The 26,936-nt window shown below is 39.5% G+C and overlaps 1 protein-coding gene across 4 annotated transcripts in view; it reads left to right on the forward strand.

Moving 5' to 3' along the window:
• The window catches only part of CSTPP1 (centriolar satellite-associated tubulin polyglutamylase complex regulator 1), a 177,542-nt gene that overhangs the window by 47,007 nt on the left and 103,599 nt on the right, over positions 1-26,936 (forward strand). The gene's annotated exons all lie outside the window — the stretch shown is intronic.

Below are 26,936 nucleotides of genomic sequence, written 5' to 3' on the forward strand. Positions count from 1 at the left end.
ATGAACTCAATTCTATCCTCCTTGAAAATAGATTTTTTCTTTTCTGTTCTCTAGAGGTTCCTTAAAAATCAGATGGCTACTCTAATGGCCTAAACTTGGGTTGCTATTAGGGGAATTTTTTACTCTCCCTAGCTTTTTTGCTGAGCTATAGGTCTTGCAAATAAAATCGAGATTTATTATGGATTGGAATTTCAAGTTCCTAGGAAAAACAGGCTTTCCAGGAGCAGAGCTGGTCCCTTCTCCCTGTCTTCTAAAGGGGGATGAAGTAGAGAAAGGGATCTTACTTGTTCTCATGGTGTGGGCTGAAGCAAATGAGGTGGGCAGGGAATAAAGCCTGAGATTAAATAGTTTTGCTTGCTTTTACAGAACTGACAAGCCTAGGGGTCAAGTTTCTCGGCCATTTAATCTGTACCAGCACTCTTGAGGCTCCTTGCCAGATGAAATATGATTCTTCTGGGGGCAATGCTTCTTCCTGCCTTTTTTCGTTTTATTCTCCACCCCCCGCACCCCACCGTCTCCTTTATAAGTCTTTGCCTTATTTTACTGGTTCCTTGAAGGTAGGCATTATTTCTTCTTCATCTGTGTATTCCCAGTGCCTGGCATGATGCCTAAAATATACTAGATGTTAGGTAAATGTTTGTTGAATCTCTAACTGTATCTATATTTTAAGTGATTGCATACTATCTATTTTTATGCTTGATCTTGTTACTAATAAGGAGTATCTCTTGTTTTTTCTCTCTTTTTTGTTGATTCGTTTTGATAAAGCTCTATATTCTGCCATTTATGAAGCTGTGTACCATGTATGTAACACTCCAAAAGTGAACCCCACTGGTTAACGTAACTGATACTGAACTCTAGAGAGCCAATATTAAGGCTTGTAACTGTTTCAAAATGCTATTGAATGCGGTTGACTGTAGCTTTTGTCTACCAATACACTGTTGAAAAAAATCTTAAGATTTTTCGCAGTGCTGATAGAAATCTAGTTGCCAAGTGAGCTGTTTCTTGTCCTCAGGAAACTAAAAATTACGTAATGTATGTGAGTAGCATATACCTGACACTTCTCTAACTCTAAGACACCATACTGGCCTGAGGCAAGTTATTTTGAGAAGTGAACTAGCATCAAAGCTCCAAAATCCTTAAAAAAAAAAAAAAAAAGATTAGAAAGATGGGGATGTATGATGGAATGAGAAGTAGTATTTGATAGACAAGGAATCTGAATGGTAGAAGCTCCTGATTTTACTCTGATTGTGAATTTTATTTATCTGGTGAAAATCCTTCTTTCTCAGACCTCAGTTTTGTGTTGAATTGTAGAAGCATAATGGAATGAAAAGAGCACTGTGCTGGGAAGAGGAGTTCCTTATTCTGATGAGTCCTCGCTCTATAATCTTGAGCAAATTTCTGAAATTTTCTGGGTTTTAATTGCCTCATCCATGAAATGGGTATAATAAAGTCTTACATGCTAATAATAATGTAATAATTATAAATTCTAATAAGCAATATTTTATTAAAATCATACTACGTGTCAGCCACTATAATTCTTTGAAGCGTAGGTACTATTATTATCTCTATTTTAAAGATAAGGAAACTAAGGGCTCAGAAAGGTTAAAATAGTTTCTTTAAGTTCGCAGGCTGATCAGTGACAGAGTTAGGAGTCAAGCCTCTTCTGGAACGTTATAATGTTACTATTCTCTACTGCCTCCAAGTCACTACACTGCTAAATGTTGCTGGAGGCCTAACCAGATAATATTTTGAAGTCTCTTGTAGATATAATTTCTAAATTCTTTGAAATTTCTCTTATGAACAATGTTCCACAAAGTTTATCACATAGCTTTGTCTGGTGACCTCAGTACATTGCCATTTAAATGTTCAGTATTGGCCTTTTGTGGGTATATAATTGGAGCTGTCTCTAAACAATAGGAAACGTGATTTTTTTAAATATGTTAACTGTATACTTCCATCTCTCAGTGTCAGATTCATACCTTGAGATTTTCATACATTTAATGCAGGATGATTTACCTTTAAATGGTGATGAAAGTACTCTTCAAAATTGTTTTTGGAAGGCTTTTCTGCTGATTTTCTTCTGTGGGTCTGCTTGCCCTTTCACCTGTGCTGTCACTTCTTGGTTGTTGGTGTTTTTCAACAAATCCGTGATTGTTCCAGCAAATCTGGATCAGTGGTAAACCATGAGTGGCTAAAGCTGTACTGTGTGTGGATGTCTGCGAGACTGTGAGCTCTTCGGATCATATTCCTCTGGACACTCTTGAAAGAAGGATACTAAATCCCAGCGGATTTTCTTTTATGTTGTATGCAACTTCTACCTCTGAATGTTGTCTTTCAACCAGTGGAAGGTAAACGGAATTAGTATTTAGAGGTGCCACTCCAAGAATAGACCAAGTGTCAGCACCAGGTCGGGGCCTCTGAAGAAGTACATCCAAGAAAAGAAAGCCAGAGTAGCTGTAACTTGGAAACCACAGCAGAGTGTGACCAGGTTCTTGCGGTAAAGATAAAATGAGAGATGTGGTTTTTTAAGACATTGGAAAATAATGATGAGAGAAAAATAGGCTGAAATCTGAGAATTCCTATCAGAATTGGGAACCATTCTTCACAAGCTAAATTGATAGTTACAACACTGTGGCAGTGGGGAGCTTGACCTCCACATACTAATATAGAAAGAATGGGACTCTGTGGTCTTGGTCGGTGGGCCCAGGAGGGCTCTTTCTTATGCTCAAGTGTCTTGTTTTCGTTTTTTTAAATGATGATTTTAGCTTCTTGGGGAAGTTTTCATGGTGACTGTTTTGGTTGCAAGTACACAGATTACCTTCATTGATGAAGATTTATTTTAAGGACATGTGAGAATATAAGACAGCATTCATTTGTGAATTTATTCATTCCATGATTATTTTTGAGCACCTACTGTGTGCCTATGTGTGTAGTAGGCAATGGAGGTATAGTGGTGAACAAGACAAATAAGGTAATTACCCTCATGGACCTGGGGTTTAGTGAGAGACATAGTCATTAAAGAAGTAAACTCAGATAACAGCAATAACTAATAGTTAATAAATACTTGCTATGTGCTAGGCACCATTCTAAGCATATGACATTATTATCTCATTTAATTCTTATAATACTGTAAGGTGAGGTATTAGTATTATCTTCATTTTACACATTAGGAAACTCAGGCACAGAAAAGTAACATTCCCAAGGTTACACAGCTGATAACTGTAACAAGATAAATAACAAGGAAATAACTAGGGTAATGTGATATATAGGATGGTCAGGAAGGCCTCTTTGAGGAGATGGCACTTGAGGGCTCATCCCATTGGAAAGCCAATGAGTTCTCTGCTCAGATTCTCACCTTCTCTTTGTCCACTTTTATTATCTAGGCTTTCCGTGTCCAAAAAAGATAATCTGGTTGATTTTATTTGCTGCTACTCAGAATGGAATACCCTTACTAGACAGTGGTCATAGAAAGCCGTCTTACAGGTAATTGGCCTCCCTTGTGCACTGCTCATATAATAAATGAAAGTAATAGGGGCCGGTCCCATGGCTGAGTGGTTAAGTTTGCGCGCTCCGCTGCAGGCAGCCCAGGGTTTCATCTGTTCGAATCCTGGGTGCAGACATGGCACCACTCATCGAGCCATGCTGAGGCAGCGTCCCACGTGCCACGACTAGAAGGACCCACAACTAAGAATATACAACTATGTACCTGGGGGCTTTGAGGAGAAAAAGGGGGAAAAAATAGTATTTAAAATAAAATAAAATAAAAAATAAATGAAAGTAATAAAATAATTAGTCATAAAAATTATGTGTATCTCGGGGCTGGCCCCGTGGCCGAGTGGTTAAGTTCGAGCGCTCCGCTGCAGGCGGCCCAGTGTTTCATTGGTTCGAATCCTGGGCGCGGACATGGCACCGCTCATCAAACTACGTTGAGGCGGCGTCCCACATGCCACAACTAGAAGGACCCACAACAAAGAATATACAACTATGTACTGGGGGGCTTTGGGGAGAAAAAGGAAAAAATAAAATCTTTAAAAAAAAATTATGTGTATCTAATATACAGTATAAATATGGAGATGGAAATCTTTGTCAGTTTTAGAAAAGGAACATTAATAATTCCATTCTGATACATATTAATTATCAGAGTTTAGTTGGGAATTTGCAAACTTTTTTTATATACTATTGTAGTAAAAGGAACCAGCATCAAATTTCCTTTTTTATTGTTTTGATTAGAATAAATTCATGAAATGTGAACTTCACTAATTCACTCTTGGAGAAAAAAGATTCCAATAGTTCATATTCCTAAATCACTTAAAATGTAACTCTAATGAAAATAATCCATGATTATAAAATATGTATTATTACTTCTTTTTTTAAACAGGTGCTCTAAGCCCTATGAAAAGATGACCCAGTTCTCTCCTAAATAATCTAGAACAGTCAGGGTATAAATTCTCAGTTCTAAAGTTGGCGGATTTTTTAGGATTATCTACCATCCAGCATTTAAGTAATGTTGTTTGAGGTTCTTCTTGTGCCCATGGTAACAGAGGAGCAGAGATTTGGAGCAACAAGAAACACATGAGAACAAACCAGGCCTTCACTGATTTCCAAGCTCATCGCTTTGAATGAGGGATGGACTGAGATTTCTCTGGGCCACTTCTGCTCCATGTTTTCCCTACTTATTGTTGTTAACTTGAGCCAAAATGTGGTGAGGTGAAGTAATGGTGACTAATCCTATTATAGGCTTCTTCAAAAGGGGTAATGCTTCCCCCCACCCATCTTTTTTCCGTAGTTCAGTTCTCAGCTGGAGTTGACACATTGTAACAGAAAATTACCCATTTCTCATTGTCAGCATCTGGATTCTCACAGACTCAGATAATTGCCAGGAATAGATTTTGCCTTGAGCTAGAGCAATCCTCTCCTCACTGTTATTGGCCCGGGCACTTCTGTTAAGCTGTCATTTGTGAAATCTGTAGAGGATTCTGGTTCTTTTCTCTAGGACCAGAGGTATTCTACAGCAAGAAGACTGCAGGGAGACTATGGGCGAGTTTAGAGTCACCAAAATCTATCCTGAAATGTAAAAATCCGGGCTCATTGAGGATAGAAGCAGCTGCGTATTTGCTTAGAATCCATCTCTCTTCTTCAGTCCGTGTTTTGATTACAGGAAACCATCCAGCAGCACTTGACCTGGTAACTGAGGAAGCCATTTCACAGCCCACTGGTCCCCTGACTCATTTAGAAGTCGGAGTCAAAGGTTATGGAAGTAATAATTGGGCCCAGATTCTCCCTGTCAGGAAAGACTTTACTTCCCCACCCCCTCCCTTCTACAAGTTAAGAGAAACTTAGCTGTTGTGAAACCGTTCAAGAAGAGGAAATGAAGGAACGCCATCCTTGGCTGAAGTATTCTCAAGACTGTGATATTAGTTCTGTTTGCACGGGAGCTGCTTTTACAGCTAGCTAATAGAAAATTGAGGTATAATTCTCCATACTAAAATATTCCCCCAGAGAAACTGCCTGATTTATTTTAATCTATAATAATATGAAGTATCTTCATTTGGTCCAATCCAAGCCCTGGTCTTCCTTCTCATACGTGCCACCCTGATAATTCCTTGAGTACTCGTCTGGCAATCAGGCAGGCACACACAAATCTGAATTAACGTATCAGTAGTGCCATTAGTGATGTTAAATAGCTCCTCAGGAGTTAAGAAGCTTGACTTCCTCAACAATAGAACAATTGAAATCCATCGGTACTTTTAATTTCTTCCATAATTTGCCCAGAGCTTGAAAAGAGCTGTGGTACTGGCTGCACAGGCCTGGCACCAGAGCAAGAAAGAATGACACAAGCTGGCACCTTCGACCAGAAGGCCTTTAATGAACTGGGATGGGGGTGGAGGGGCAGAAGGGAAGGAGGAGGGACAGTGAGGATTTTGGCAGCCACACAAAGGTTCCTCTTCCCTGAGAAAAGTGGAATGAAAGTCCAATGAAGCTTCTCTCTGTTACTATGATTTGCTAAGATGTTTGTCCGCCTCTTAGCTTCCAGCCCCGTGGCAGGTGCATCTTTACAGTCAGTGACTTCCCCACGAAACAAATTGTTTCTCAGGATCCCTCAAGTGGGGTCATGTCCAACCAATTTCCTGTCTGAGGTCATAACTGTGATTCCTTTCTTCAACTATCAGATGCAGCTCTGACCAGCACAGTGGAAACTGTCTTATCAGAAAATGTCCTGAGCGTGTAAATTTATTTTAGGACACGCTGACCCAGGGTTGTTGAATTCTGGGCCTGCAGCAGGAGGTAATGCTGTTCCGGAGTGGGCATAGAAGCAGCCTTCAACTCATCCCTTTGTCATTAAAATAACATCAACGACAAATGTCTTCGTTAATGTCCTTGTGTTTTCTTTTCCAAGTCAGGGTCTTGCTAGGGATGATAGTACCTGTCTCATAGGGTTACTGTGCAAATCCAGGGAAATGACGTGTGTAAAATGTCTGGCTGTAGATAATTCATTTTCATTATGTCCCATTCCCCTTTAGCTCCAGTTTTCTGGGAGTTTGGCTTCTCTCCTACTTCGTGGATGTCTTGGAAAGTGATAGTCTTTCTCTTCTTTTTCTTTAAATGATGTCAGAGTTGAAGATCTGTTTTTTTTAGGAAGATTAGCCCTGAACTAACTACTGCCGGTCCTCCTCTTTTTGCTGAGGAAGACTGGCCCTGAGCTAAAGTCCGTGCCCATCTTCCTCTACTTTATATGTGGGACGCCTACCACAGCATGGCTTTTGCCAAACGGTGCCATGTCCGCACCCAGGATCCAAACCAGCGAACCCCGGGCCGCTGAGAAGCGGAACGTGGGAACTTAACCACTGTGCCACCAGGCCAGCCCCAGAGTTGAAGATCTTGAAGTCTTTTTTAGTCTCTCTTGTGTTTTCTGTAACGCTTTTTGCTTACCCTGCATTTTGTGTACTTCTTTGAAGATTACAGACATTTGATGATTTCCTGCATGACTATTACCCATTTAGTGTTAGCTACTTCACTCATCATTTAGTTCATTCAGAGAATAGCCTAAGAAAGCTTTCCTATTTTTTTGTCTACCTATAAGCCATTTCCTCACTTCCTGTTTATACCCTCTTTCCTCCAGCTGCCAAGATTAAAAAATTCGAGGTGTAACGGGAGACCTGAGCCGGTCAACTCTATCCAACTTGTTACTGTTCCTCCTCTTAGCTCTAGCAGTGCAGTGATGTGCTCAGGGTAATGAAAAGCAGACGTTCTCTGCTGAGGTCATTGCTCCTCACACTGGCAGCCTGCTCCAGGAAGCTGTTTATCTGTGCTTGCTGAGCCAAGCTCCAGCCTCCGAACAGTTGGAATGTATTGAGAAACCACAGAGCCCGAAGAGAGAATGTTACGCAGGCGGTTCCAGGCAGGGAGAGTATATTTACACCACACAAGCTGCAGTTGACATGCGGAGGGATAGCTGTTCCTCTGCACGCTCTCATGCTTCACCTTCTCTGCAGTATACATGCCCTCTCGAGGGGGTTTAACCAAGAGAACTGTATGCTCTCTCCAAATTGCCCTGAGTATCCACTAACTTGCCGTAAGGAAAGAAGATATCGTAGAAAATTTGATGTAAACCACCTTTTTAAGGTAGTGTTTTACTGAGTCATATTTGATGTTTAACATCTTAAACCATACAAGCCTGATCTCTAAAGCATCTTAAAACACTGTTCCTTGCATAGTTTTTCTGACTAAATATTTTCTTTATCCCTTTACCAGAATATCGAGTATTGTTATAGAACTTCAAATGTGGCCTGTATCGATAGGAATATGAGATGTGACCACTTGCCTATACGGGGAGGTATTCGAGTTGAGGATATAATGCTTGTTGATTAACAAGTGAGGATGTTTTCGGAAGAGGTTAGCATTTGAATCAGTAGACGGAATAAAGAAGATTACCCTCACCAATGCACCTGGGCATCATCCAGTCCGTTGAAGGCCTGAATAGAACAAAAGGTGACCAAGGGTGAATTTGCTCTCTTTGAGCTGAGACATCCATTTCCTCTGCTCTTGGACGTTGGACATCAGAGCTCGTGGTTCTCAGGCCTTCCAACTCGGACCACAACTTCCACCATTGCCCCCCCCCCCGGTTCTCAGGCCTTCAGACTTGGATTGAATGACACCACCAAGTTTCCTGGTTCTCCAGATTGCAGAGGCAAAACATGGGACTTCTTGGCCTCCATAATCACATGAGTCAGTTCCATAATCACATAAACTAAATCTTCTCTTATATGTATCTCTATATACTATTGTTCTGTTTCTCTGGAGAACAGTGACCGATATTAACCTGGAAATTTTGAATAAGCAAAAAAGAAAGGAAAAGTATTTTTGTGTGACATGAAGGCACTGTAGCCTAGTGGTTAAGAACACAGACTGTGGAGTCAGAGCTGTGTTTGAGGACCTGCCGCTTAGTAGTATGTGACCTTGGGCAGGTTGCTTAGCCTCATGTATAAAATAGGGAGACCATAGGAAATATAAAATTCTATGTTATATGGGTATTGGAAGGATAATGAATGTAAAGATAATGCATGTAAAGTGCTTGGTATTCTACCTAAGATATGCTAAGTGTTGAATAAGTGATAACCACTGCTACTGTTGTTCTTTCATTCTACAAATATTTACTGGGTGCCTTTGGGTTAGTCAGTGTTCTGGACACTAAGGGATACAGCAGTGAACAAAACAGACAAGAAATCCCAACCTTCATGGAGCTTCCATTCTGAAATTAGTTTTCATTCTGAAACTATCTTTATTTCACCTTTTTTTCTTTTGTAATAACTTTAGACTTAGAAAAAAGTTGCAAAAATAATACGGAGTTCCCATATCCCTTTCCCCCAGTTTCCACTAATGTTAACATCTTCTATTACCATAGTGTAATTATGAAAATCAGGAACTTAACATTAATTGAAAACTATTAACTATAGACCTTATTTGAATTTTCAGCTTCACTTTTTTTTTTTTTTAAGATTTTATTTTTTCTTTTTCTCCCCAAAGTCCCCCGGTACATAGTTGTATATTCTTCATTGTGGGTCCTTCTAGTTGTGGCATGTGGGACGCTGCCTCAGCGTGGTTTGATGAGCAGTGCCATGTCCGCGCCCAGGATTCGAACCGACGAAGCACTGGGACGCCTGCAGCAGAGGCACGAACTTAACCACTCAGCCACAGGGCCAGCCCCTCAGCTTCACTTTTGAAGGGCAGTTTTTTCTGGTATAAATTCTAGGTTGGCAGTCATTTTCTTTTAGCACTTTGGAGATACCATTCCGTTATCTTACGGTTTCTACTGCTTCTGTTGAGAAGTCAGCTGTCAGTCTTATTCTTATACCTTTGAAAATCATCTTTTTTTTTAGATTGGCGCTGAGCTAACGTCTGTTCCCAGTCTTCCCCTTCTTTCCCTTCTTCTCCCCAGAGCCCCAGTACATAGTTCATGTCCTAGTTGCAGGTCGTTCTAGTTCTTCCATGTGGGATGCCTCCACAGCGTGGCTTGATGAGTGGGGCGTAAGCCTACAACCAGGATCCAAACCAGGGAACCGCGGGCCGCTGAAGCAGAGTGTCCGAACTTAACCGCTCATCCACGGGGCCAGCCCCTCATCTGTCTTTTATTGCTGGCTACCTTTTGGATATTTCTTCTTGATCTTTGGTTTTTGGTAGTTTTACTATAATGTGCTTAGGTTTGCTTTTCTGTATATTTAAACTATTTGGGGTTCTTAGTGCTTCTCAAACATGTAACTTGATGTCTTTTATTAGTTTTGAAAAGTTCTCAATTTTTGGCTTTTCAAATTTGCTTCTGATCCACTATCTTCACTCCTTCTAGAATTCCAATTACACAAACTTTAGACGTTTTCATGGTATCCTCTATCTCATGCACTTTTCTGCATTTTTCATTATTTTGTCTTTTATGCTTCTTTTGGATATTTTTTCTGACTTATTTTCCAGTTCATTAATTCTTTTTTCATTTATATCTAATTTGCTGTTAAACCATCTACTGAGTTCTTAATTTCAAATATTGTTTTATTTTCTTACTTTTTAAAATCTTATCCATGGAACTTTTAATCATTCTCTTTTTTTTTTTTAAAGATTTTATTTTTCCTTTTTCTCCCCAAAGCCCTCCAGTACATAGTTGTTTAGTTTTAGTTGTGGGTCCTTCTAGTTTTGGCATGTGGGATGCCGCCTCAGCCTGGCTTGATGAGCGATACCATGTCCGTGCCCAGGATCCAAACCTGCGAAACACTGGGCCGCCAAAGTGGAGCACACAAACTTAACCACTTGGCCACGGGGCCGGACCCAATCACTCTTTCAAAGGCAAAAGAAGAAAAAAAGGAAATTGCCAGCTGGGGAAACTATGAATGATTGAAAGTTAGCTTGAAGAAACCTTAGGATTTGTTTACCAGTGTCTCTTGTCCTTCTCTTAGCCTTGCCCCCACAGTGCATCTTCATTCTTCCTTATTTTTATTCCCAGACACAAAGAGAGTTTTAATTAGCTTTACTTTCTATAGTTTATTCATATAGAATAAAAACCTTAGGTAGTTTAAATATGAAAACTTAGGTAGTTTAAATATGCTTTTTTGGTTTGTTTTTTAAAGACTTTATTTTTTCAGAGCAGTTTTAAGTTCACAGCAAAATTGAGAGGAAGGTAGAAATTTCCCATATACTCAGTGCCCCCCAAAATGCATAGCCTGTCTCATTACCAGCATCCCTCATCAGAGTGGTACATTTGTCACAAATGATGAGCCTACACTGACACATGATAATCACCCAAAGGGTGGTTTACCTTGGGATTCAGTCCTGGTGTTGTACCTTCCATGGGTTCAGACAGATGTATAATGACATATATCCATCACTATAGTATCATACAGAGTGTTTTCACTGCTCTAAAAATCTTCCATGCTTTGTCTGTTTATCCTTTCCCCCTGACCCCAGCCCCTAGCAGGCACTAATCTTTTTACTGTAGTTTTGCCTTTTCCACAGTGTCATATAGTTGGAATCATACAGTATGTAGCCTTTTCCAGTTATTGTATTTTTTAGTTCAAGAATTATCATTCTGTTCTTTTTTTATGGTTTCTTTACTAGATCTTATCTTTCATTTACTTGAACATAGTAAAGCTTGGTTATTAAAAAGTCCGTAATTCATCATCTAGATTCCCTGTGTGTCTGTGTCTATTATCTATTCTACTCTTGGGTTTTTACTCCATCGTCTTATTTTGTAGTATAGGTTTTTCCCCTTTAGTTGAGTATTGTACATTGTATATGAAAAATTATAGAGATAATATGAGGCCAAAATGACATTGTCTTTCTTTAGAGAGGATTTATGTTGGCTTCTGGCAGGTGGCCTGAGCACTAGCAATCCTGGATTACTTCAATCCAATCAGGGGTTGAACTCATTTGAAGCTAGGCTTAAGTGTCAGGGAGGGCGGCTCTATTTCCAGATAGAGATTTTCAGTGTGCCCACCAGAGCCTTAGGGATTTACCAGAATCTCTCTCCTCAGCCTTCGTGGGTCCTGAGCTCCACTTTTTTTGACCACCAATCCTCAAGAGTCGTTTGTAAACTCAGGAACTTAACATTAATTCAAAACTATTACCTGCTCAGTCTGTCAGCTGCCTTTCAGGACTGGCAGGGGCCCCTGGAACTACTAGTGGGTACAATAATACCTTATTTTTTAAATGATGATGAGTGTAAATGATAATGTGAGATATCTAGTACAACTTTAATGTGATATGAAAACATCTGAGATTTCTATTGTTGACAAAACCACAGGTACTGCTAACTCTACTATATTTGCATTCATAATTGAAGGAAATACTAAATTCCAGTTAGAAGTTAGTAAAAATAAAGGTGTAATTTTTTCTTGTTTTTGTGAGGAAGATTGGCCCTGAGCTAACATCTGTTGCCAATCTTCCTCTTTTTGCTTGAGGAAGATTTTTGCTGAGCTGACATCTGTGCCAGTCTTCCTCTTTTTGTGTGGGATGCCACCACATCATGGGTTGATGAGCGGTGCTAGGTCTGCACCCGGGATCTGAACCTGCGAACCCTGGGCCGCCAAAGTGGAGCGCGCGAACTTAACCACTATGCCACTGGGCCGGCCCCTGTGATTTTTTCTTATCCAAGTGTGTGGATCCCTTGAATTCAATCCATGGACCCTTCTGTTTAGAATTCCTGCCTATGGGGAAAAGTGGCACTAAATGCTGGGCTCACCTCTTTGGGTTTTATTCTCCTCCTCCTATTTTGGCCTTGTCATTCCTCAAGTGCCTTGGTGGTTCTCTGATGACTTCAAACAGATGCTATTAATAATTGTCCAGTTTTTCTCAGCCAGGAAGTTTAGTCTAGATTACCTAGTCTACCTTTATTGTATGAGGCAGGATTTTGGAACTTTCATTCCAGTGGAACATCATTATATTAGCAGAAGTAGAAAATATTATCTGCTGCAAAGGGGTCATAACGGAGCCTGACTTGACCGGTGGAGGACTAGTACACGTTGAAAAGTGACAAACAAGGAATATAATTCGGATAGGGCCAGTCTGTGGAGGAAAGGTGCAATTATGTTGAGATAAGTGGAAAGGCCAAGTGAAAGTACCTTGTAAAGGCTAAGAAATAAATTCACTGCCGGTTTTCTTTTAATTTTAAAAATTCAGTAACTGTTGATTAAGCACCTACTATGTGCCGGTTACTGTGTCAGACATGGTCCTCAAGGAACTCACTGGCAGAAATAATGGCAGTTTACCAAAAACACACTATTATTCTACAATGGTCATGGATGTAATTTGTGCTAATAACCTAATAGACACCAGTGAGTATAGAAGATAGACACTAGTGAAGGATAGAAGATGAGTAAGCCAGATGAACTCAAGGTACTTGTGAACTCAAGGAGAACATGAGACGTAAGCATAAGTACGATGGTGCTGTTAACTAAGTGCCAGGGAGAATTCAGGCAACATGTCTTGGGATAAGTGGAACGAGAGATTTATTCTGACTTGAATTTGGAGGTGAAGAGGTAGTCCTTCAAGTTGCCTGCAGAAGACGAAGAATAGAGAATGGGAACTGGGCAAGGAGGGCATCTAGTCCAGGGAACAGCCTGAGCAAAGGCACAGAGGTTTGGTTCAGAGATTGACAAGAGGTCTATAGTCAGTACATTTGTCTGTTCGAGCTACTATGACAAACTATTATAGACTAGGTGGCTTATAAACAAGGGGAATTTATTTCTCACAGTTCTAGAGGTTAGAAGGTTAAGATCAAGGCTCTGGCAGATTCCTTGTGTGTTAAAGCCCCACTTCCTAGTTCATAGATGGCTATCTCTTCGCTGTATCCTCACATGGCGGAAGAGGCAAGGGACCTCCCCTGGGCCTCTTTTATAAGGACAGGAATCTCTTATGAATCTCCACCCTCATAACCTAATTACCTCCCAAAGGCGCTACCTCCAAATACTACCACGTTGGGGATTGGGTTTCACCATATGAATTTTGAGGGGGACATAAGCATTCAGTCTATAGCAATGCGGTGATGGGGCTCAGGAAGGTATGTAGGTGAGGGGTTAGAAAGATAGGTGGGCATGGGATTTTCCTACCTATGTGTCTGGTAGGATGTTGGTGCAATTGACTGAAATCATTCAATTCAGGAAATATTTCTTATAGACTCTCTATATGCCTGGGATTCTGTGTTGGTCTCTGGGAACTCACTTTTCAGACATTCTCTCTCAGGACAGCCTCTCTTGCTAACCAGCTGCCACGCCATAAGAAGCCCAGCAGCAAGCCTGGCCTCAGATCCTCCCACTCTAGGTGCCCAACACTTGAGTAAGAAGCTCCAGATGATTCCATCTCCAACCATTTAAGTCAACCCCAGGTATTCAAGTCTTCTCAATTTGGGGCCCAGACATCATGGAGTAGGGACAAGCCATTTTTGCTGGACTCTATAATTCCTGACCTATTGAATCCATGAGCATAATAAAATTGTTGGTTTTTATGCCGCTAAGTTTGGTGTGGTTTGTTATGCAGCAGTAGATGATTGGAACAAAATATGTTCCTGGGAGTGAGGCGCTGCAGTGAACAAAAATCTAAAACGTGTGTCATTGGCTTTGAGACCAGGCAGCAGGCAAAAACTGGAAAGGCCCTGAGAAGACTGTTAGTGGAAGTCTGATGGGTCTCAAGGGGACTATCGATTAAGGCTTAAAAGAGAGTGAGGACGCCACACATAAAAATAAACTCAAAATGGATCAAAGACTTGAAGATAGATCCTGAAACCATAAAACTCCTGGAAGATAATATAGGTAGTACACTCTTTGACATCAAACTTAAAAGGATCTTTTCGAATACCATGTCTTCTCAGACAAGGGAAACAAAAGAAAAAATAAACAAGTGAGACTTCATCAGACTAAAGAGCTTCTGCAAGGCAAAGGAAAACAGGATCAAAACAAAAAGACAGCCCACCAACTTGGAGAAAGTATTTTCAAATCACGTATCCAAAAAAGGGTTAATCTCCATAATATATAAGAAACTCACAGAACTGAACAACAAGAGACAAACAGCCCGATCAAAAAATGGGCAGAGGATATGAACAGACATTTTTCCAAAGAAGATATACAGATGGCCAATACACACATGAACAGATGTTCAACATCACTAATCATCAGGGAAATGCAAATTAAAACTCCACTAATATACCACCTTACATCAGTTAAAATGGCTATAGTCACTAAGACTAAAAATAACAAATGTTGGAGAGGGTGTAGAGAAAAGGGAACCCTCATACACTGCTGGAGGGAGTGCAAACTCGTGCACCCGCTGTGGAAAACAGTATGGAGATTCCTCAGAAAACTAAAAATAGAACTACCATATGACCCAGCTATCCCACTACTGGGTATCTACCCAAACAACTTGAAATCAACAATCCAAAGTAACATATGCGCCCCTATGTTTATCCCAGCACTATTCACAATAGCCAAGACATGGAAACAATCCAAGTGCCCATTGACCAATGATTGGATAAAGAAGATGTGGTATATATATAAATACAATGGAATACTACTCAGCCAGAAAAAAGACAAAATTGTCCCATTTGCAACAACATGGATGGGATCTGGAGGGTGTTATGCTAAGCAAAATAAGCCGGACTGAGAAAGACAAACACCATACGAATTCATTCATACGTGGAATAGAAACAAACACATGGACAAAGAAAACATTTCAGTGGTTACCAGGGGAAGGGAGATGGGGGGTGGGTGGGCACAGGGGGTGAAGGGGAGCACTTATGTGGTGACAGACAAGAAATAATGTACAACTGAAACTTCACAATGTAATCTATTATGAACTCAATTTTTTTAAAGAAAGCAAAAAAAAAAAAAGAGTGAGGAAAATGTTATTGGAAGCAGCAGGTAAGAGGACCCTTGTTATGTAATGACAAAGTTTGGCAATACTGTCATGTGAAAAATAAGGAATGTGAAATAAGGGTAATGTGAAAAATAAGGAATATACCTAATGAAAGCGATGATTTAGCTGTGGAGATTTCTAGGTTGCCTGTCTTTCTAGCTGCCTACAGTAAAATGTGAGAGAGATGGACTAAAGAATGAATTATTTTGTTTTCGAGTAGAATTTAGAGGAAATAGAGCTCAAGACAATCTTTCCAAAAAGCAAAAAGTACTCAAAGTAAGACAGTGCCTCAGGACAAAGATAAATCCAGAGTGCTGTGGGAGAAATGTGGTCTTAGGGCAAAGATGAACCCTTTGCTAAGACCTCAGAAAGATTTCAAGGTGGAGTCTTGCAGACTTTCAGATAGACAAAAGGCCTAAGGACCTTAAGGATGTTGGTCGTCAGCAACCTCATAGGGACCCCAAATAGAGAAGGGCCTGACTCAAAGAGATTTGGGTATAGCTTTTGTCTAATGGAGTAAACCCCAATAAAGTTAATAGAAGAACTATCATGTTTCTAAGAGAATTGTGTTGTTGGAAGCACCACCAGCTTGGACTAAAGAGGATATAGATAATATAAAATAAAAAGTGGCCTTTGGACCCCCAGACTTGTATGGCAGGAAGCAAGCTGAGAGACCTACTCAGCTGCAAACAGAGGCTATGTTGTATGGAAATCAAAGTTTGATTCAAAGATGGAACCAAAGCCTAGAGTATAGTCAAAAGCCATGGAAAATCATTACCCAGGAGAGATACTGGGACCCAATCAAGGAAATAAGACGTGTGCCTGGGTGGAGTCCAGAACTGCAATGGATCAATGATTCTGTATTGCTTCCAGTTCTCCCTCTTTTTGAATGGAATTCTATTGTGGTTATCCTATCCTTGTATCACCATTGTACATACGTACTGGGTGTGTGGGGGCATATAACTTGTCTCTAGTTTACAAGTGTTCCGAATGAGGAACCATCCTTGAGGAGCTGTACCCAAGAAATTGCACTTGAAGAACTCCATCTGGACTTGGACTTGGTTTATATGACAAGATCCTGGAGTGTAAGTTGATGCTGAAAATTGGAGTTAGACTTTGGGGGTCTGGAAGGGCAGGGTGTATTTGCATTCAGGAGGAATGTAAATTGTTGTGGCCAGAGGGCAAATGTGGCAGATTGTATTGTCCAAAGATAGCTGCACCAATATCTCCTATCCTAAATGCTCTCCTACAAAGTGATCATGCCACAGCCCCAATAAAAGGCGGAGTCTGATTTTTTACAGTGATGTGCCTTGCTGTGCATCTATATTCATTCATTGTGCTAGACTTTGAAGGATCCTTTCAATCTGAGAGCTCATGTCCTTCAGTTCCGAGAAATTTTCTTCCCTCCTTCCATTTTCTCTGTCCTTTCAAACATCTTGTTTACTTACATATATACCCATGGATATATAGTTTTATATAAATGGTATCATACTACACATGCTGTTCTGTATAATGAATTTTATTTTTCAGATTATATAAGCTGTATATCTTTTAAGATTTATTAAATAATATGACATTTAATATATTTCAATTAATATGGCATTTAAACCTACCCAATCTTTAGGCTGTTTCTCACACCTGGAAGTGGCCTACACACCAAACAGAAACTTTTTAGACTGTATGTCCCAATTTGGACTTCTGCAAATATGGTCACCATATGGTGAGGCATGAATTGGGGAATGAGCATGACGTTTGGTGCTCTCCATTGCTCCCTTCTTACATGATGACCCCATCTGAAACAAGACAGAGTCTCTAAACTGGAGAGCAGTTTAGAATTGCAATGTTTTATGGAAACAATTGTCTCTAATAACTTTTTGTAAAAATAATATGTTTATTTTGGAGTCTTTAGCCTAGTGGTGATGCAAATTTTTTTTCTTAGGAATCCAGATTTTCTCTTTAATCAGCAAAACGCTTTAATTTGCTAAAGATCAGTTTTGTGCCCTGTTGACCATTCTTTGGAATAAGCAAGTGTGAGCGATCCCTTGTGTTTTTTCTTTAGTTGTGAATTCCAACAAGCTAGCCCATTAATTACAGTGAACGAGAACTGGAGAGCTGTTCATTTGGCAATTATTAGCAAAGGGTCCTGGAGGAAAGAAAAATCTCTTTATGATACTTTTGCTTAGGAATTTAGGAATTCAGAAGTTAGTCATAAACAACTAGATTAATGTCTTTAAATACCTTGAATCACTCTTAAATCATTCTTTGTTTTGTAATGTACTAATAAGGTCTTAGAGATAGCTAAAACAGTGGTTGGGAAATTCTCTTGGATTTAGGATCCTCCAAAAGCATCATGCGCTAATGGGCAGTGTTTGGGTGATAGACAAGCAAAACGGGTTAGTAAGTAGAGTATGAAGTCCTGTGTCCTGTGGTTACCTCTCTGTATCCAAGGAGGGGTGTCCTTTGTAGGCAAGAGGGGATTTCTTTGGGGTCTACTGTCTCTGTTTTGCGGGAATCTTTTTTTTCATCCCATCCTAAAGATAACATTAAGAACATTCAGTGGCACTAGATGGTATTCATCAGGAGTTTAGGGTGTTAATATGTTAGGTTGTTTGAAACAAGGCAGAAAGGATTACTTTTTGCCAGCTGCATCATTCCTGGCAAGAGCTCACTGCTTTGCTGCTTGTTTTGTTGTTGTTAACCCTTTAGAGAAACTAACCACTATATTGGTTCCAACCAAATCTTTGTCATCATTGGCCCTGAAAACCTCTTAGGGACCGAAGAGCACTTGGCCATTCTGAAAGCCTCTATCCTCGGTGATTGATGCTCATCTCCGAAGGCTCCCCGAAGCCCTCCTCCCTTTTTTCTGAAGCACCTTCAAGCATTTCTGCACGGCCACCCGCTGTCTTCTGTGGTGCCTCCTCCTCCTGCCTTGCTGAATACTGGATTTCCCAGCTCACAACTCTTAAGAAGGAGCTTTATTTCAGAGTAGAAAGGGGCCCCCATATGTGGCCTATTATATCCATATCAACTTGCTTACCCTTTTCAAACAGCTATTGTCTTTTAATAGGGTCCTGCCTGGCAGGGGGAGTCCTTAATTCCTGCCATATAAGAATGAGGAGCTTGAGTTACAGCGAAGTGGAGTTTGGTGCTCTGATCAAAAGGCCTCTGTTATTTTTAGGGTTTTTTTCCCTCCCTCTCTCTCTCTTTCTATATCCTGGGCTAATAATTCAGCACAGCAAGGTCATTACAGGCTTTGAATTGGGAGCTGAGAGTGTTAAATTACTGACCTAGAATAAAAGAGATCTGGGGGGCTCTCAAGAGAGATAAAGGGATTCCGGATAGTAAAGTGCAAGCCCAGCAACCTCACTTCTTAGCAATATTATTTTTTTAATCCTCTCTGTCTCCAAAAGCCTTTTCTGGGACAAGGAAAGATCTCCTGCCAGAGAAATTAGGTTAGGAACTCAATAGCATCTTCTGAGAGTTGTGGTCCAGGTGCCAGCAGTTCCTGGGCGCCTGTGTAGCTATCCTTTTTGTCACCTCCCCTTGTCAATATTTCACTCTCTTCCACTTTGCTCCCTCAGCCAAATAGTTGGTCCTTTATCACGTAAGTCAAATACATTTTTGATATTTCAGCTGAAAGGTTCTATCCCTTATGGGGATTTCAGACATGTGAGAAACATACCACTTGGCCCCGGAAAATGGCTTAAAAATGTGACATTGTCTTATTAAATGCTACTTCCACTTTATTTATATTTTGTAAATAGTATTAGTCTCATCCTCCCATACTTTAACAAGAAAAATATTTCCCCATTGTGAATGAATTTGACACCTCTACTCTACATGCCATATTGGGTCTTCTGAAGAAAGTGTTTCCATTTCTCTGTACTTTGCCCAAACTATTATCTCCCATGTATCCTTTTTTACAATTATCTCTTAAAGCCAGGCACCATTCTTATCCTCTGAAAAATATTGACTTCTTAAGTCTACTATTTTTGGAAAAGTCCCTGGAATCAACTTTGATAGATTTTCTCCCCAGCAAAGTAATAACAACAGCTAGTAGTCACTGAATGTGCCAGAGATTATACAACATGCAGTATTATCACGTTTAATCTCTGGCAACCTTTTGCAGTAAGCATTCCTGTCATCATTTTACAGATAATAATTGTGGCACAAAGTGGTTAAGTACTTGGCCCAAGGTCACACAGCTAGGAAGTGATAAGATTTGCCCCACACTAGTGCTTCTGAAACTTTTCTGTGCATGTGAATCACCTGGGAGTCTTGTTAAAACACAGAATCAGATTTAGTAGGTCTGGGGTGGGGTCTGAGATTCTGATCTCTGACAGGCTTCTAAGTGATACCAATGCTGCTGTCCTTGGGCCATGCTTTAGGTAGCAAGGCTGTAGTCATTCTTACTTCAAGAACCACTCTAAGAAATGTTTTGGTTGTAATTTCCAATTTCTCATTCCATCAGGCAATTCTATAAATATACATACGGGTATTTGACACCAATATCTTACTTTCTTTAATTTTTATTGTTGTAAAATGTACATAACATAAAGTTTAACGTTTTAACCTTTTTCTTGTTCTTGAGGAAGATTAGGCCTGAGCTAACATCTGCTGACAATCCTCCTCTTTTTGCTGAGGAAGACTGGCCCTGAGCTCACATCCATGCCCATCTTCCTCTACTTTATATGTGGGATGCCTACCACAGCATGGCTTGCCAAGCGGTGCCATGTCTACACTCAGGATCTGAACCAGCAAACCCCGGGCCGCCTAAGCAGAATGTGCGCATTTAACTGCTGTGCCACCAGGCCAGCCCCTGTTTTAACCATTTTTAAGTGCACACTTCTGTGCGTTAAGTACATTCATATTTGTTCTGAAACCATCACCACCATTCATCTCCAGGACTTTTTCATCTTCCCAAACTGAAACTCTGTCCCCACTAAATATTAACTCCCCGTTCCCTCCTCCCCCAGCCCCGGATAACCACCATTTCTACTTTCTCTTTCTATGAACTTGACTACACTAGGTACCTCATGTAAGTGGAATCATACAATCTTTGTCATTTTGTGACTGTCTTATTTCATGTAACATAATGTCTTCAAGGTTCATCCATGTTGTGGCATGTATGTAGAATTTCCCTCCTTTTTTGAGACTGAATAATATTTCATTGTATGCATATATCACATTTTGTTTATCCATTCATCCATTGTTGAACACTTTGGTTGCTTCCCCCTTTTGGCTTCTGTGAATAGTACTGCCGTGAACATGAGTGTACAAATATCTAAGTCCCTACTTTTATTTCTTTTGACTATAAACCCAGAAGTGGAATTGCTGGATCATATGGTAATTCTACCAATATCTTACTTTCTAAGATACAAGTTTATGTTCAAGTTATTGTTTGTTTCCCTCTTTTTTCTTTCTTTTTTTAAATCATTGCTTACTTAAAGTAAATCTTTAAAAGTTTGGCAGGGAAAGTGAGTTTTTAGTACAGATTTTCATTACATTCTCTCTCTATAGCTACTTTGTGATTTTCAGTCAATCACAAAAGAATACTGAGAAATGTCCTTTGGCCCTTAGGAGAGTGGGAGTTGGTTAAATGGAACCACACAGAGAATTAGAGAATGCTCATGTTCTGAAATAAATCAGTATTAAGAAGGTTTATGTCACAGAGAAAGTTTGTGTGAATGAATTCAAGACTTTACCTGACAACCAGGTGTTCAGGGAACAGGGAAGCCCCTTGTTAAGTTTTTATGGTCTTCTTTTAAGACTTACTGGAACAGCTATCCCGGGATCTTTAGAATCGTGGCACCTCTTTCTCTGAGGTCTTTAACCAAAGAACACGTTAGATTCTCATCTAATTTCAAGAAGTTGGCGTAAGATCCTGCCTACTATCTAGAGTTTTTTCCTCATATGTCTTTAGAAATAAAACTGTCTGTTGGAAATAAGAAAACAAATCGGAGTGATCTTGAAATCTGATGAGTTAATAAGAAAATCTGAAGGGATTTTTTAAAAGGTATCAGGATGAAGCTGATCTTTTTCTGTCATAGGCTACTGGATCCTTAAGACTACTTTAATCATGCATGCCTAGAGCTCTCTTATTTTAGGAGTTCCTAACCAATGAAAAAAATTGGGAAGAATGGACTTCAACTTGGAAAGATAAAACAACACAAAACAGCTTTCAACTAAAGTCAGGAAAATGAGTACTATAAAAATATCCATGGATTTATCCGGAGCTTTAAAAGACAAGTATACATGGCTACTGAAAGAAACTGCATTTGTTTTCTACAAAAGTAAAACCAGCTTTGGAGATAAAACAAAAAATAACAAAAAGAAGATGATTCTGGAAATAATGGCAGTAACAGGACACAAGACGTGATAAGATGATAGTCACAAGGAAGAGAATGGAGTCAGCAGCTGCAAGGCTGGTGTGTGAGGCTCTAAAAGAACGGATCCTGCACCCCAGACACCCTTCAATTTTATCATCATTTTGAATTATGATCGAGTCCAAGAAGGCTTGGCCTATGACTAAAGCTTTCGTATGAATCTTTTTTTTTCCCAACCTAATTCATATCATCTTGAACAAGAACAAAGGATGGTGGTTTGAGAATTACTTGCTGGACTTTGAACCAAGAGAGTTGATGTAACATCTCCAGCTCTTCAATGGGGTGGTACAAGGAAGGAATCTGTAACATTTACAGGACCCGTGAAAACAGTGTTGGCTTTTCAACGACATCTGCAGGTGATACTAACGGGAACATTTTGGGGATCCTCGTGAGAATAAAAGGATGACATGAAAGGACCTAAAAGCTATAGCTGAAGGCAGAAAATAAAATAGAATTTACCTTAAAGTGCTTTTTAGTGCTGTACAAAGCACAGATGTGCAATGGGTGGAAAAAACCTGGAAGGAAATTAGTACCGAGTTGAAAAAGCTAAAGAAGAAAACTGACGAGAAATTAGATGAGAATATGATATGTGGTCTGGCAGTAAAACAGACACAAGTTGTTTTGAGGTCTGGAGGTAGAGAGGAGTCACATTGTGGGAAGGAATGGCAGGATCTGTTTGCAGATGACTGAAGGGAGCCTTACCCACAAAACTAAATTCAGCTTCACAAGCAGAAGAAAATAGGACAGACGGGAGCCAGTTGACAAAAGAAATACGGCGGCTGAAAGAGCTGAAGAGAAAGAAATACATAATAGATAACAGGTTTGGAGACCACAAAGAAAGAAAGTGAGGTGTAACACATAGCAGGAGGCGAGATCTAACAGAAATACTGCAACGTTCTAAAGAGGAACATTCTCTGTCCAGGAACTTCTCCTGTAAGGCTGAGGGATGTCTCCCCAGAGAGGCCGTGAAAACATGATTACTCTGGACTTCAAGGGAAATTAGGCCAGCTCTTGGAAGTTCCGTCATTAAGACCTCTGTTTAGAGGCCTTGTAGGAATGAGACAAACTTGAGATTTATAGTAACTGTTGTTTAAAAGAAATTTTTATTACAAAAGTTTAACATATAATAACATTGCAGAATATTTGGAAGACAGAGGAAGAACTCAATTATAAGCCAACAACCCTACTACAATTATCTTTTAAATTTTAATCATTTTCCTTGTGCAGACCTACCTTAATATAGTTAAAATTATAATGTACACACAATTTTGTGTCCTGTTTTTTAATAGTGAATGAAAAGCATTTTCTAGATTGCGGCATTGTCTTTTCATAATCTAAGTTTCTAACGTGCCATAAGGAGTCTGTAGGTAGTAACCTTCTCCCAGTGCCCTGTACATTGATTTCCCGTCCTGAGGTGCATATATTTGCCTGTTTCTATTGGCATGGAATAGACAACCTTCTAAGAGTTCCTTCACACTTAAAACTGCAAGGGGTAAGCAGATATCAGTGAATCATCTTGTTTCTCGACTGATGCTCGGTGAGTAAGGAGCTGATATGCAATTGGGAGTTTACCATAGCATGCCAGGCCTTCAGCAGTAAGTTTTGAAGTTGGAAGGCTTGGAAAGGGAGTTTGGAACATTTTTTAACTCTGGCAGGGGGCCCAACTGAATTACAAACAAAGATCCAAAGAAGAGCACTTTACTTTCAGAGAAGGAGCCCGTGAGAACTAAGTCCTTTGCTTAGCCTTCCTCAGAAGAATTTGCATGGTGGTCACCTTATCTGGAAACACTCTCCTTTCCCCTTAGCATCAGCCCAAGTGCTCTATTCCACTGCTTTAAGATTCTTTCTGGGGTTTGGTGACAGAAGAGCCCTTGGGGAAGTAACCAAGGAAAGAAAACTCAGCATTGACATCTTACTGATGTCGTAGTCTGAAAACCAGCTCTGCTACTGGGCATTACTCACTCGGGCAAAAGAAAATCTTGGTATGAAACGCCAATGCTTAAGGCATTAGAGTGAAGAGATAAGCTTCTGATTTAGTTGTTTTCCTGTTACAGAAATTACAAATCCCGTCCACCACCATGGCCGCCCAGTTCTCACAGATTGGTTCACCTATCCCTAGACAGGGACTGAAGATTGATTAGTCCCTGTTGGATTTCTTCCTGAATTTGGGATTTCTTTAGAAGCCGAAGATCTTGGATATTCTACTTCTAATTTAGCCAATACTGGGGATGAGAAGATGAAGAGGATTGTGAGCAGCCACCTGCAGTGTGGCCAACTCCTCTTTTCTATACTGCTTACACTTATTTCTTCCTGGCCAACAGAGAACCTGCAATTGAGTCACCTGATGCGTGTCTTTGGGTAGAACCTTATTCCAGACGTATCATATGTTAAAGCCAAACTTCGTCAGATTTCTCCTTGGGTACAGGTTCATGTTGTTCACATACTGTATCCTGTAATAGGCGCGTTGTTTGTTTGAACAGTAGATGACAACAGCCCAGAGAGTTAGAAGTTCTTAGAAATTCTGCATTAAACCTTTGTGCACAAACTTCTCTGTAGTGCTGCGGTATAAGAAAGAAATCGAGGTGAGGCCACTTCTGCTCAAGTGTGTTGTCTAACCTGCTTGGGGTTCTGCAACATAGACCAAACTGACACGCTCTGCTGATTTCTCTCAGCAAGTTAGCATCGCCAATTCTGTAGCAGGAGGCAATGGGAAGAACACATTTAAGGGCTTTAGGTTTCATCTGCCTTTCCCAAGGAAAGAGAGAACAAATCCAGGGACTGTTGGTTCAGGGAACCAAATCACGCCACAGGAATATCTCTTTAGGCTTTGGTGACTTTTTGCAGAACAAAACTCCAGTCTGCCAACCTTGCCGATCCGTTCATGGGACATGTGCCACAGAGTCTTCTTTTCTATCCCTCTTAGATGGAATAGCTTTTTTCCTTCCTTTTGTTCCTAGAAGCAACAAAAGGTTTACTTTAAATCATGATTCTTTCTAAGATGTTTTGGATCTTTAATCTTTTTCTTTTTCGGAGGGTGATTTGTCTTCAGTTTTTAGCCCCTTAGTGTGGCCAGTTTGTGCTGCATAATTGTGTATGATGTGTTCTCATATTTCGCTACTTTGGTACATCTGTCTAGGAGTCTTTGCAAATAAACCTCATCTCAACACAGCAGAAGACGATCCCAATTCTAATAGAAGATATTCTACTCTAATGAGCTGGCCTGATTTTAGAAAGAAAAAAGGAAATAAGAGAATGGCTTAAGAAAACTGAACTGCTAGAATCCAATCTACCTGTGTAGGTCAAGGCTCATTGGCCATTCTCACTTTGAGTAAGAGCAAGGAATACGTGGAAGATACAGAGTATTGTAGGAGCTTTGAACTTTTGCCTCTTGGCACATTGAAAACGAGCTGGAATGTTTTAATTTGGTCCTTTGCTCTTTATTATTTCTATATGCGGAACGTGAATGGCTGTGTATATAGAGCTACTCTGATTACATTTATATTTAATTCTTTGCTTGGTAGTCTATGAGTTACTGGCCACTTCACCAAAGTGATTTAAATCAATTCTGACTTTTTTCTTTTTAATATCCAAAATTAAGATGTTTATGTGGAAGTGACATCATAAGCAAATTCTTAGAACTTATGTCTTTAGTTTTTCAGGAAAAAACATAGAACATATAGAATTTTGTATGACTTTTCCTTTATAAACAGCCTTTGTTGTTAAATGAGAAAATGAAATTGTGTCAAAACCTCACACTACTTAATATGTTAAAAAATATCTGATTGTAAAATCATTAATTTAAACACAATTCCTGTTGCATTTTCTTGATATGTCACTCTAGAATTAGTTAAATATTAAGCTAGTAAAATGGGAAAACTATGGAATTTATTTTATTTTCTTGTTAAAATCAATTTAAGAGACATTTGTACTCAGATCATTTCATTTTATTAAATTTATACTTTTTAAGGTAAAAAATACATAATTCATAAAGAAATTTTCATTTTGATGTCTCTGGTTCTCTTGTGGCCAGAGGATCCAAAGAGAGATGTCTTGAGCTTCTTATTCATGACAGCTTAAAAAGAAATAAGCAGATCCCTATGAATTGGACAAAAGAATATCTTTATGATGCTACATTTTATGTAAGAAAGAAGGGGAAATAAAAATATATACAGATATCTGCTCTTTATTGTAGAAAGTCAACTTGTAAATGTGGATAAGATGATGCAATTAGAGGGAAAATGGCCATTTGGCAAAACCATCATAATTGTTATTGCTTCTGGCAAGAATTATCAATAGATGCTGAAAGTAGTAAATGAAAATTTGAAGAGTAACAGTATATTTCCACAGCGTCAAAGTATCTTCGCACAAGACACTTATTAATTACAAAGGATAACTTTACAGTCGGTAAACCTGGCAGACACCACTTTAACCAAATGATCGAAGTTAACATCACCAGTAATTAGTCAACAGCAAGTGTCTCCTGATGCAGTGCACTGAGAACTCAGCCTTGCTCGTGCGATAATCTTACCAAAAGGGCATAACCTGAATTTAATCAGGAGGAAACATCAGACGAACTCAAATTGAAGTACATTCTGCAAAGTAACCTGTAATCTTTAAAAATGTCAATGTCATGAAATACAAAGACTCAAGAACTGTTTCAGATTAAAGGAAACTAGAGAGTCATGACAACCGAATGCAATGTATCATCTTGAATTCTCTTTTCCTGTAAAGGGAGCATTATTGGGACAATTTGTGAAATCTTAATAAGGTCTGTAGATTAGATAATAGTGTTGTATCAATTTTAATTTCCTGATTTTGATCATTATACTGTGGTATATATGAGACTTCCTTATTTTTCATGTCTGTGAGTTACTCTTAAATAGTTCTGAAATATAATCTGTATATATATAAATATCTAGATATGGCTATATGTGTGGGTATGACAGAGAGAGGGAATAGAGAGAGATTGAGAGAGAAAGAGAGCATTCGAATGTCGTAAAATATTCACATTCGAGTCATCTATGTAAAGGTTCTTTGAGAATTCTTTGCGCTATTGTAGTTTTGTGTAAATTTAAAATTATTTGAAAATTTAAAAAATGTGAAATCTCAAGAGAAAAACCCCAACAACTTAAAGAATGAAAGAATTTGCTCAATGAAGTTTGCCTA

Source organism: Equus caballus, chromosome 12 (assembly GCF_041296265.1).
Source record: "Equus caballus isolate H_3958 breed thoroughbred chromosome 12, TB-T2T, whole genome shotgun sequence".
In the NCBI taxonomy this organism is placed as follows: Eukaryota; Metazoa; Chordata; class Mammalia; order Perissodactyla; family Equidae; genus Equus; species Equus caballus.